Raw genomic sequence first — 8483 nt, 5'->3', positions numbered from 1 at the left:
ACTAGTTACAGCTTGCCATCCACAAAAGACCCATTTATCCTGACTCTCTGCTTTCTGTTGGTTAGCCAAAGCTCTATCCAAGCAAATATATTACCCTTAGCTGCGTGTGATCTTATCTTGTGTATTAATCTTTTGTGCGGCACCTTATCAAATGCCTTCTGGAAGTCCAGACATACTACATCTACAGGATCGCCATTATCCACTTTGCTTGTCACATCTTCAAAGAACTCTAGCAATTTAGTCAAACACGATTTAGTCTTCATAAAGCCATGCTGACTCTGATGGATTGCATTTTGACTTGCATTTTAGGAGGGTAGTGAAGGCATTGGAGAGAGTGCAGAAGAGGTTTACGAGTTTGGTTCCAGGAGCGAGGAAGTTGAGTTATGAAGTAAGATTGGAGAAGTTGGGACTGTATTCCTTGGGGAAAAGAAGTCTGAGAGGAGACTTGATAGAGGTATTGAAAATCATGAGGTATCTGGAGAGAGTAGATAGGGAGAAACTGCTTGCACCGATGAAAGGATCGAGAAGGAGCGGGCACAGGTTTAAAGTAACTAGCAGAAGAAGCAAAAGTGATAGGAGCAGCGAGTGGTCAGGGTCTAGAATGCACCGCCTGATAGCGTGGCGGAGGCAGGTTCAATTGAAGAGGGAATGAGATGATTATTTGAAAAGAAAGCATGTGCTGGGTTACGTGGAGAAGGCAGGAGAATGGCACGAAGTGAAATGTTCATTGGGAGAGCTGGTGCAGTCACGACGGGCGGAATGGGCTCCTTGTGCAGTGTAAGGATTGTGTGAACGTGGATGTAGACGTTTCCGAGTAGCTGTGTAAAGTGTGTGAGCTTTGAGGTGTGAGTTTTGACTGTTGCTGTATCAGCAGCAGCAGCAGCAGCGGGCGGGAGCGGCAGCAGAGAGCTGGTTGAAAATGTTGTGAGGCGAAAGGTGCAGCTGAGAGAGTGTTTGAGAGGTGTATTTGCAAGTGAAAGAGGTAGAGTGTTTGTGAGATGAGAGTGGTGTCTGTGAGCGTTGGGTGAGCGTGCGTGTTTTTTGTGTGTAGATGGTGCGGGTGAGTGAGAAAGAAAGAAAGTTGTGTTTTGAAACATGTGCATGTTGAAAAGTAAAGAAAGCAGATGTTTGTAAGAAAACTATTTTTAGCATTGAAAATCCCCTGGAAAGGGGTGGTGCACCATTCCCAGAGATACTGCAATACCGGGTCGATGCGTGGAGTGGACGGAGTAAGCCCCTATTCCATCTCCCTGCTCCAAAAATCAATTTAATATATGGTCCCCAGATAAGGGACGTATCAGATATTAAACTGATAAGAACAGATTTTTTTTTTTTTTTTTTTGCAAAAATATACTTTATTCATAAAATATCTTCAATCACATTCCAAACCATTCCAAAAACACCATTACAAGGGTACAATCCAGGTTAAACTTTTACAAAATGTATCACCAGGTGCATCAGTACAAACAATATTACAATCATTTACAGCCTTTCATTTTGAGCTGTACAGCCCGAGGGGCTCTAAACAGTTCCCAGTCTCTCGGTGCGCTGTGGCAGAAAGGTCTTAGACAGCGACCCTTCCCCATTGCGCCTTTGCGGCAGCTGCCCCAAGCTTTAGTGCGTCCCTCAGCACGTAGTCCTGGACTTTGGATTGTGCCAGTCCGCAACAATCGGTCGGGGACAACTCTTTGTGCTGGAAGACCAACAAGTTTCGGGCAGACCAAAGCGCCTCTTTCACCGAGTTGATGATCCTCCAGCTGCAGTCGATGTTTGTCTCGGTGTGTGTCCCTGGGAACAGCCCGTAGAGCACAGAGTCCTGTGTCACAGAACTGCTCGGGATGAACCTCGACAGCAACCACTGCATCTCTCTCCAGACTTTCTTTGCAAAGGCACAATCCACAAGGAGGTGAACAACGGTCTCTTCCCCACCACAGCCGCCTCGAGGGCAACGTGCAGAGGGGGTGAGCCTCCTGGCGTGTAGGAAGGATCTGACGGGGAGGGCCTTTCTCACCACCAGCCAAGCTACGTCTTGGTGCTTGTTGGAAAGTTCTGGCGATGAGGCATTCTGCCAAATGACTTTGACAGTCTGCTCGGGGAACCATCCCACAGGGTCCACCCTCTCCTTTTCCCTCAGGGCCTCTAGGACGTTACGTGCTGACCACTGCCTGATGGACTTGTGGTCAAAGGTGTTTTTCTGCATAAATTTTTCCACCAGGGACAGGTGTTGCTGTACGTGGCGCAGGTCTGGCCCATTCCTCACTCCTGCGCTGTGGCGATCACGCCAGCCATCTTCCGCTTTATCTGGAGGTCAAAAGTGGATCCTGTTTGCAGGGACATGATGTAAAAAAACTCTGGATGAAGGGGGAAAAAACATGCCCAACATCACCCTCATCCTGATGGCCACCTTTGTGTATGGCAGTATCAAGCTGTGTGTAGACCCAAACACCAAGCGTCACTACGTGCTGAGGTTCTACCTGTCCCTGGTGTTGCGAAGGATGGGTCTGGCCACCCTGCCGCGGAACGCTCCAAGTGCCGTATCACCTGCCCCGTGTGGAAAAACTTATGCAGAGAAACACCTTTGTCCGCAAGTCCATCAGGCAGTGGTTAGCACGTATCACCCTAGAGGCCCTGCGGGAAAAGGAGATGGTGGATTCCGGCGGACGGTTCGCCGAACAGACCGTCAGGGTCATTTGGCAGAATGCCTCATCACCAGAACTCTGAAGAGAGTGGCCGTGGTTCTTGTCGAGGTGCATCCCGAGCAGTTCCGTGACACAGGTATGGACTCTGTGCTCCAGGGGCTGTTCCCAGGGACACACGCCGAGACAAACATCAACTACCGCCGGAGGATCCACTCGGTGAAAGACACTCTTTGGCTGTCCGAAACTTGTTGGTCTTCCATTGCAAAGAGTTGGCACATTCCAAGGTCCAGGACTACGTGCTGAGGGACGCACTAAAGTTTGGGGCAAAGGCGTAATGGAGAAAGGTCGCTGTCTACGGTTGCGCTAGATGTGTCGTGTAACTGGCAGGTAATGGAAAATTTCGAGAAACACTCAGTCACAAGGGAGAACACGTGACAGGCATGAGAGACAATCCATGAGTCTTTGTAGCTGAGTTTCCGTGTGAGCAACTAGCTCACAGCGCAGAGGAGTTCTTCGATCGAGGCCTGCTGTATTTTTGTCTTTGCTTTCAGCTTGAGCAGTCAAAGAACAAAGAAGAAAAAAAAGTACAGCACAGGAACAGGCCCTTCGGCCCTCCAAGCCTGCGCCGATCGGTCTGTGGAGCTTGCCAGCTGACCAGGTATGCAGCTAAAGTCCTTCCACATCTACAGGGAAGGCAAAGTCAGCAGCGTTTCTCCCAGAGTGTAGAGAGTCCTTGGAACTCTCTTCCTCGAAAGGTGGTGGAAACAGAGTCTTTGAATATTTTCAAGACAGAGCTGGATAGATTAACAAGGCGGGGTTGGAAGGTTATCGCTGGTAGGCAGGAATGTGGGGTTGAGGTTACAATCGGATCAGCCATGATCTTCTGAGTAGTGGAGCAGGCTCTTGGGGCCCAGTGGCCTACTCTTGCTCCTAAGTTGTATGTTCAGACATGTAGGGGCATTACTTTTTACTGATTCCAGTGCTTCTCCTGCACTGAACCTGGAGAGTACTACGTCAGCTGCTGTTGAGTTGTTTCCTGATGCCCTGCTTTCTTTTGTACGAGCTGTCTAGCATCCTCGTTTATGGGCTTCCTTTGCTTGGCATTGGGCCTTCTTTTGGGCTGACTGTTGGTCTATTTCCTTTACGGGATGTCAGCATGACATCACCAGAAGGGAAATGTGTCATGTTATGAAGTCACAGTAAATAAGTCCAATGCATTATATCATTATAATAACACAAGATGATGATCAGCAGTGAGAAGGCAGGTGGCAGCAAGGATAAGTACAGGTACGACACAGCGAACAGCCTTAGATCCTGTTAAAATGTTGAAAATGTTTCTCCCCTTCTCGAAGATTATTTCCTTCAAAATTTTAGAAATCTTTCAGCTTCAACCAGAAGTCACACACAAGCCAAACAACAAAACCACCTGCGTGCACAGCACAGCACACCATCTGCCAGCCTGCAATGATGTCGGCTCTCTTTTAATCACCTTTTCCCCTCCCATCAGTCCTATTCAGCAGGCAAGCAAAGGAGCGCAGAAAATACATCTGCACGGCTGTTTCTAACTTCTAGAAAGGGAACAGCCTTATCCTAGGAAAGTGAAAAATACCTATACTGTCACAAAGTGATGAACTTGAACTGCAAAACACCACGCTTACCTGAGCTTGTGTCACAGTTTTTGCTGTCTATCTCAGCCAGTATTCTCAGTCGTCCATCCTGGCTTCTTGCTCTCTCTGCAGCTTTCAGATGCCTCCCCTTGGCCGGCCTCAGTGCTCGGTGATAGATCAGCGCTCGGTATTATTTCTGTCCTCAGTGGTAACTGCTAGGGGAGAAAGGCTTGACTTTTTCAATCACCTTTTACCTCAGTAAAATCCAAGTAGAACCTAAAGTGGCAATGCTTCTCCCTCTCAGCACCCAACATGTCTTGCCTTTTCTTCAGGTTGGATTTGAGGAAGCACTACAGTTGCTGCCTGGCTGCCATTTCAAGTACAGAGACAAGGGGCAGCCCCATGACCCCTCCCCCGACTCCTGCACAATATGCAAATGTAGCACATTGTCTGAGTGCAATTTGGGAGCTGAAGACGGTTTCACAGTGGGATACAAGATATGAGGAGAGGTTTCCTCACAGACACACCGCCACATAAGCCCCTTTAAATTTGCGCGGCTGTGCAAAAAGTTTAATGGGCCCGCACACTTAAACAAATCGGTCACGCACTGTAATGACTCGCCTCATTCAGTTCAACAGAAATTAGGATCATGTTTTTAACCTGTGCCCTAGTTTTAAAATATTTTGTGTTCCATATTTACTTTCTCAATTTGTTATTAATTTACTTTACATTGCTTTATATTCTATTTTGTCTTGGACATGCATCACGGTTCGTTCAATCTCACTGGTTAAGAAAATTAAAATATTTAGTTTGATCAGGGTCTTACACTTGTCAAGAGGAGCCCTTTCAAATACTGGCCTGCTTTTGGAGGCCTGAAGTCACTGGAGCTGCACAAGTCAAGACGACTGAAGGCCTGATTCGCTGTGTAATATACTTTGCAGCATCTTGTTGCACTAGCAGGCAGGAAGGAGTTTTCAGCAATGCAGTTTAAAGGCTTGATACACTAAGTACACTTTCATTTCAGGTTTGTCATTTCAGGACGCTGCGTGTTTTTTTGCTCTGTTTTCTGACTCTGAAATTCTAATTCAGACTGTGGAGAAGAGCTGTTGTTGCTGCTGTTGGTTTTCTTTGTAACTGTTGTCGTTTTTTTGTGGAAAAATATACCTTATCCATAAAATATCTGAAAGAACATTACAAAACATTTCAAAATGGCCATCGCAAAAAGTGCAATCATATTCCAGTTTTTCAAATAGATCATGTCGCACCCTGCGACGCTTCAATACGATCAATGAACATTACAGACATTTCAACATGCTCATTACAGGCAGTCAGACAGTGCAATAGTATTCAAGTTATCTACATAGATCATGTTGCACTCTGAGGTGCTTCAATACAATTGTGATAAATGTAATATTCACTGCATACATTCAATGTGAGTCTTTCAGGCCGAGGGGTCCATACCTTTCCCAGTCCCTCGGTGCACTATGGCTGAAAGGTCTTAGACAGCGACCGTTCCCCACTGCGCATTTGTGGCGGCTGCCCCAAGCTTTAGTGCGTCCCTCAGCACGTAGTCCTCGGCCTTGGAATGTGCCAGCCAGTCTGCAACACTCTGCTGGGGACAACTCATTGCACTGGAAGACCAACAAGTTTCGGGCAGACCAAAGAGCGTCTTTCACCGAGTAGATGATCCTCCACCTGCTTGTCTCGATGTGCGTCCCTGTCCCTGGGATCAACACGTAGAGCACAGAGACCTGTGTCACAGAACTGCTTGGGATGAACCGCGACAAAAACCACGGCAACTCTCTGCAGACCTTCTTTGCAAACGCACATTCCACAAAGAGGTGAACAACGGTCTCGTCCCCACGACAGCCACCTCGAGGTCAACATGCAGAGAGGGTGAGACTTCAGGAAGGATCTGACGGGGAGGGCATTTCTCACCACCAGCCAAGCTACGTCTTGGTGCTTGTTGGAAAGTTCTGGAGACGAGGCATTCTGCCAAACGACTTTGACAGTCTGCTCGGGGAAACATCGCACAGGATCCACCATCTCCTTTCCCCGCAGGGCCTATAGGACGTTACGTGCCGACCACTGCCTGATGGACTTGGGGTCAAAGGTGTTTTTCTGCATAAAGTTTTCCACCAGGGACAGGTGGTACGGCACGGTCCAACTACTTGGAGCGTTCCGCGGCAGCGTGGCCACACCCATCCTTCGCTAAACCGGGGACAGGTAGAACCTCAGCACGTAGTGACACCTGGTGTTTGCGTACCGAGGGTCTACGCACAGCTTGATACAGCCGCACACAAAGGTGGCCATCAGTGTGAGGGCGATGTTGGGCACGTTTATTCCCCCTTTATCTAGAGGCTTATACAGCGCGTCCCTGCGGACACGATCCATTTTCGACCTCCAGATAAAGCGGAAGATGGCTCGGGTGATTGCCGTCGCGCAGCAGTCTGGAATGGGCCAGACCTGCGCCATGTACAGCAACAGCGAGAGTGCCTCACACCTGATGACCAGGTTCTTACCCGCAACGGAGAGGAAGCGTCGCTCCCAGATTCCCAGTTTCCTTTACACCATAGACACTGGATCCTTCCAGTTTCTAACGCATACCCCGGTCCCTCTGAACCATATCCCCAGCACCTTCAGGCCGTCAGCACTGACGGTGAAGGGGACAAAGGATCGGTCAGCCCAGTTCCCAAAGAACAGGGCCTCGCTCTTCCCACGATTTACCTTGGCTCCCGAGTCCAGTTCGAACTGGTCGCAGATGTGGATCAGTCTGCACACCGACAGCGGATCAGAACAGAAGACGGCGACATCGTCCATGTACAGGGAGGCTTTGATCTGAGTGCCTCCACTGCCTGGGATCGTAACTCCTCTAATGCCCGGATCCTTCCTGATGGACTCAGCAAAGAACAGGCGAGAGAGGACAGCCCTGCCTGACTCCAGATTTAATTGGAAAGCTATCTGATTCCCACCCATTGATTGAGACTGCGCTACTGATGTTAGTGTAGAGTAGGATCCAACTGGATCCAATTGCGAATTCCCTCCCCAAACCCCATTTTGAGAGCACATCCACCATGTAGGTGTGCGATATTCTGTCAAAGGCTTTCTCCTAATCCAGGCTGATGAGGCAGGTGTCCACACCCCTGTCCTGCACATAGGCAATCGTATCCCTGAGCAGCACCAGGCTGTCAGAGATCTTCCTGCCCGGCACAGTGCAGGTCTGGTCAGGGTGTATCACCAATTCCAGAGCGGATTTGACCCGATTGGCGATGACCTTGGACAGAATCTTATAGTCCACATTCAACAGTGAAATGGGTCGCCAATTTCTAATTTCCTCCCTTTCTTCCTTGTGCTTGTACATGAGGGTGATGATGCCTTTCCTCATGGATTCTGACATACTGCCGGCCAGGAGCATACTCTCGTACACCCCTAGCAGGTCTGGGCCCATCCAGTCCCACAGAGCCCAATACAACTCCGCCGGCAAGCCGTCGCTTCTGGGGAGATTTACTCTTCTCGAAGGACTCAAGGGCCTAAGTCAGTTCGTCAGGAGTTCGTGGTTTGTCCAGCCTCTCCCGTGTACTGTCGCCTAAGACCTCCGTGATAGAGGACAAGGAGGACTGGGAGGCCGTGCTGTCCGTCGGCTTCACGTCATAAAATCCGGCATAAAAGGATTTGCTGATCCTCAAAATGTCGGACTGCGCTGACTTTACTGATCCGTCTTCTTCATTCAGGCTGCTGATCACAGAGCTCTCTCTCTGTACCTTTTGGAAGAAGAAACGTGAGCACGTCTCATCCTGCTCCACGGAGCGGACTCTGGAACGGAAGATGTTCTTGGAGGCAAAGTGCGAGGCTTGCTGGCTCTTCACCTCTTGGAGTTCTTCCTTGACATCGACCCCCACCGACCGCAGCCGGAGCAGATTCTGCATGTTTTTCTGGAGTCGGGACATTTCCCTCTCTTCCTTTCTAGCTTTCTGGATGCTTTTGAGGATGAAAAGCCTCTTGGTGTTTCCCTTGATCGCTTCCCACCAGTGTGTCAGGGACTCAAAGAGGGGTTTCAGGGTTCTCCAACCTTCATAAGCCCTCTTGAGCTCCTCAATGTTCTCTGGGGTCAGCAGTTGCACGAATAGCTTCCATGCCCCCCTGCCCACCCTCAGGTCCTTCTCCAAGTGGCAGTCCGCCAGTAGGAGGCAGTGGTCAGAGAAGAACACCGGCTTGACCTCGGTGGATCTGACTGTGA

General features: G+C 49.3%; 1 non-coding gene across 1 annotated transcript; it reads right to left on the bottom strand.

Annotated features, from left to right (window-relative positions):
- Positions 1-1170: 1170 nt before the first annotated feature.
- Positions 1171-1352, bottom strand: LOC144669156 (U2 spliceosomal RNA). Its single transcript, XR_013573612.1, has one exon. It is a non-coding gene; the product is annotated as a U2 spliceosomal RNA (small nuclear RNA).
- Positions 1353-8483: the final 7131 nt, after the last annotated feature.

Source organism: Cetorhinus maximus, chromosome 28, assembly GCF_964194155.1.
Source record: "Cetorhinus maximus chromosome 28, sCetMax3.hap1.1, whole genome shotgun sequence".
NCBI classification, from domain to species: Eukaryota; Metazoa; Chordata; class Chondrichthyes; order Lamniformes; family Cetorhinidae; genus Cetorhinus; species Cetorhinus maximus.
The sequence above is the reverse complement of the archived record's forward strand: the minus strand, read 5'-3'. Positions and strand labels throughout refer to the sequence as shown.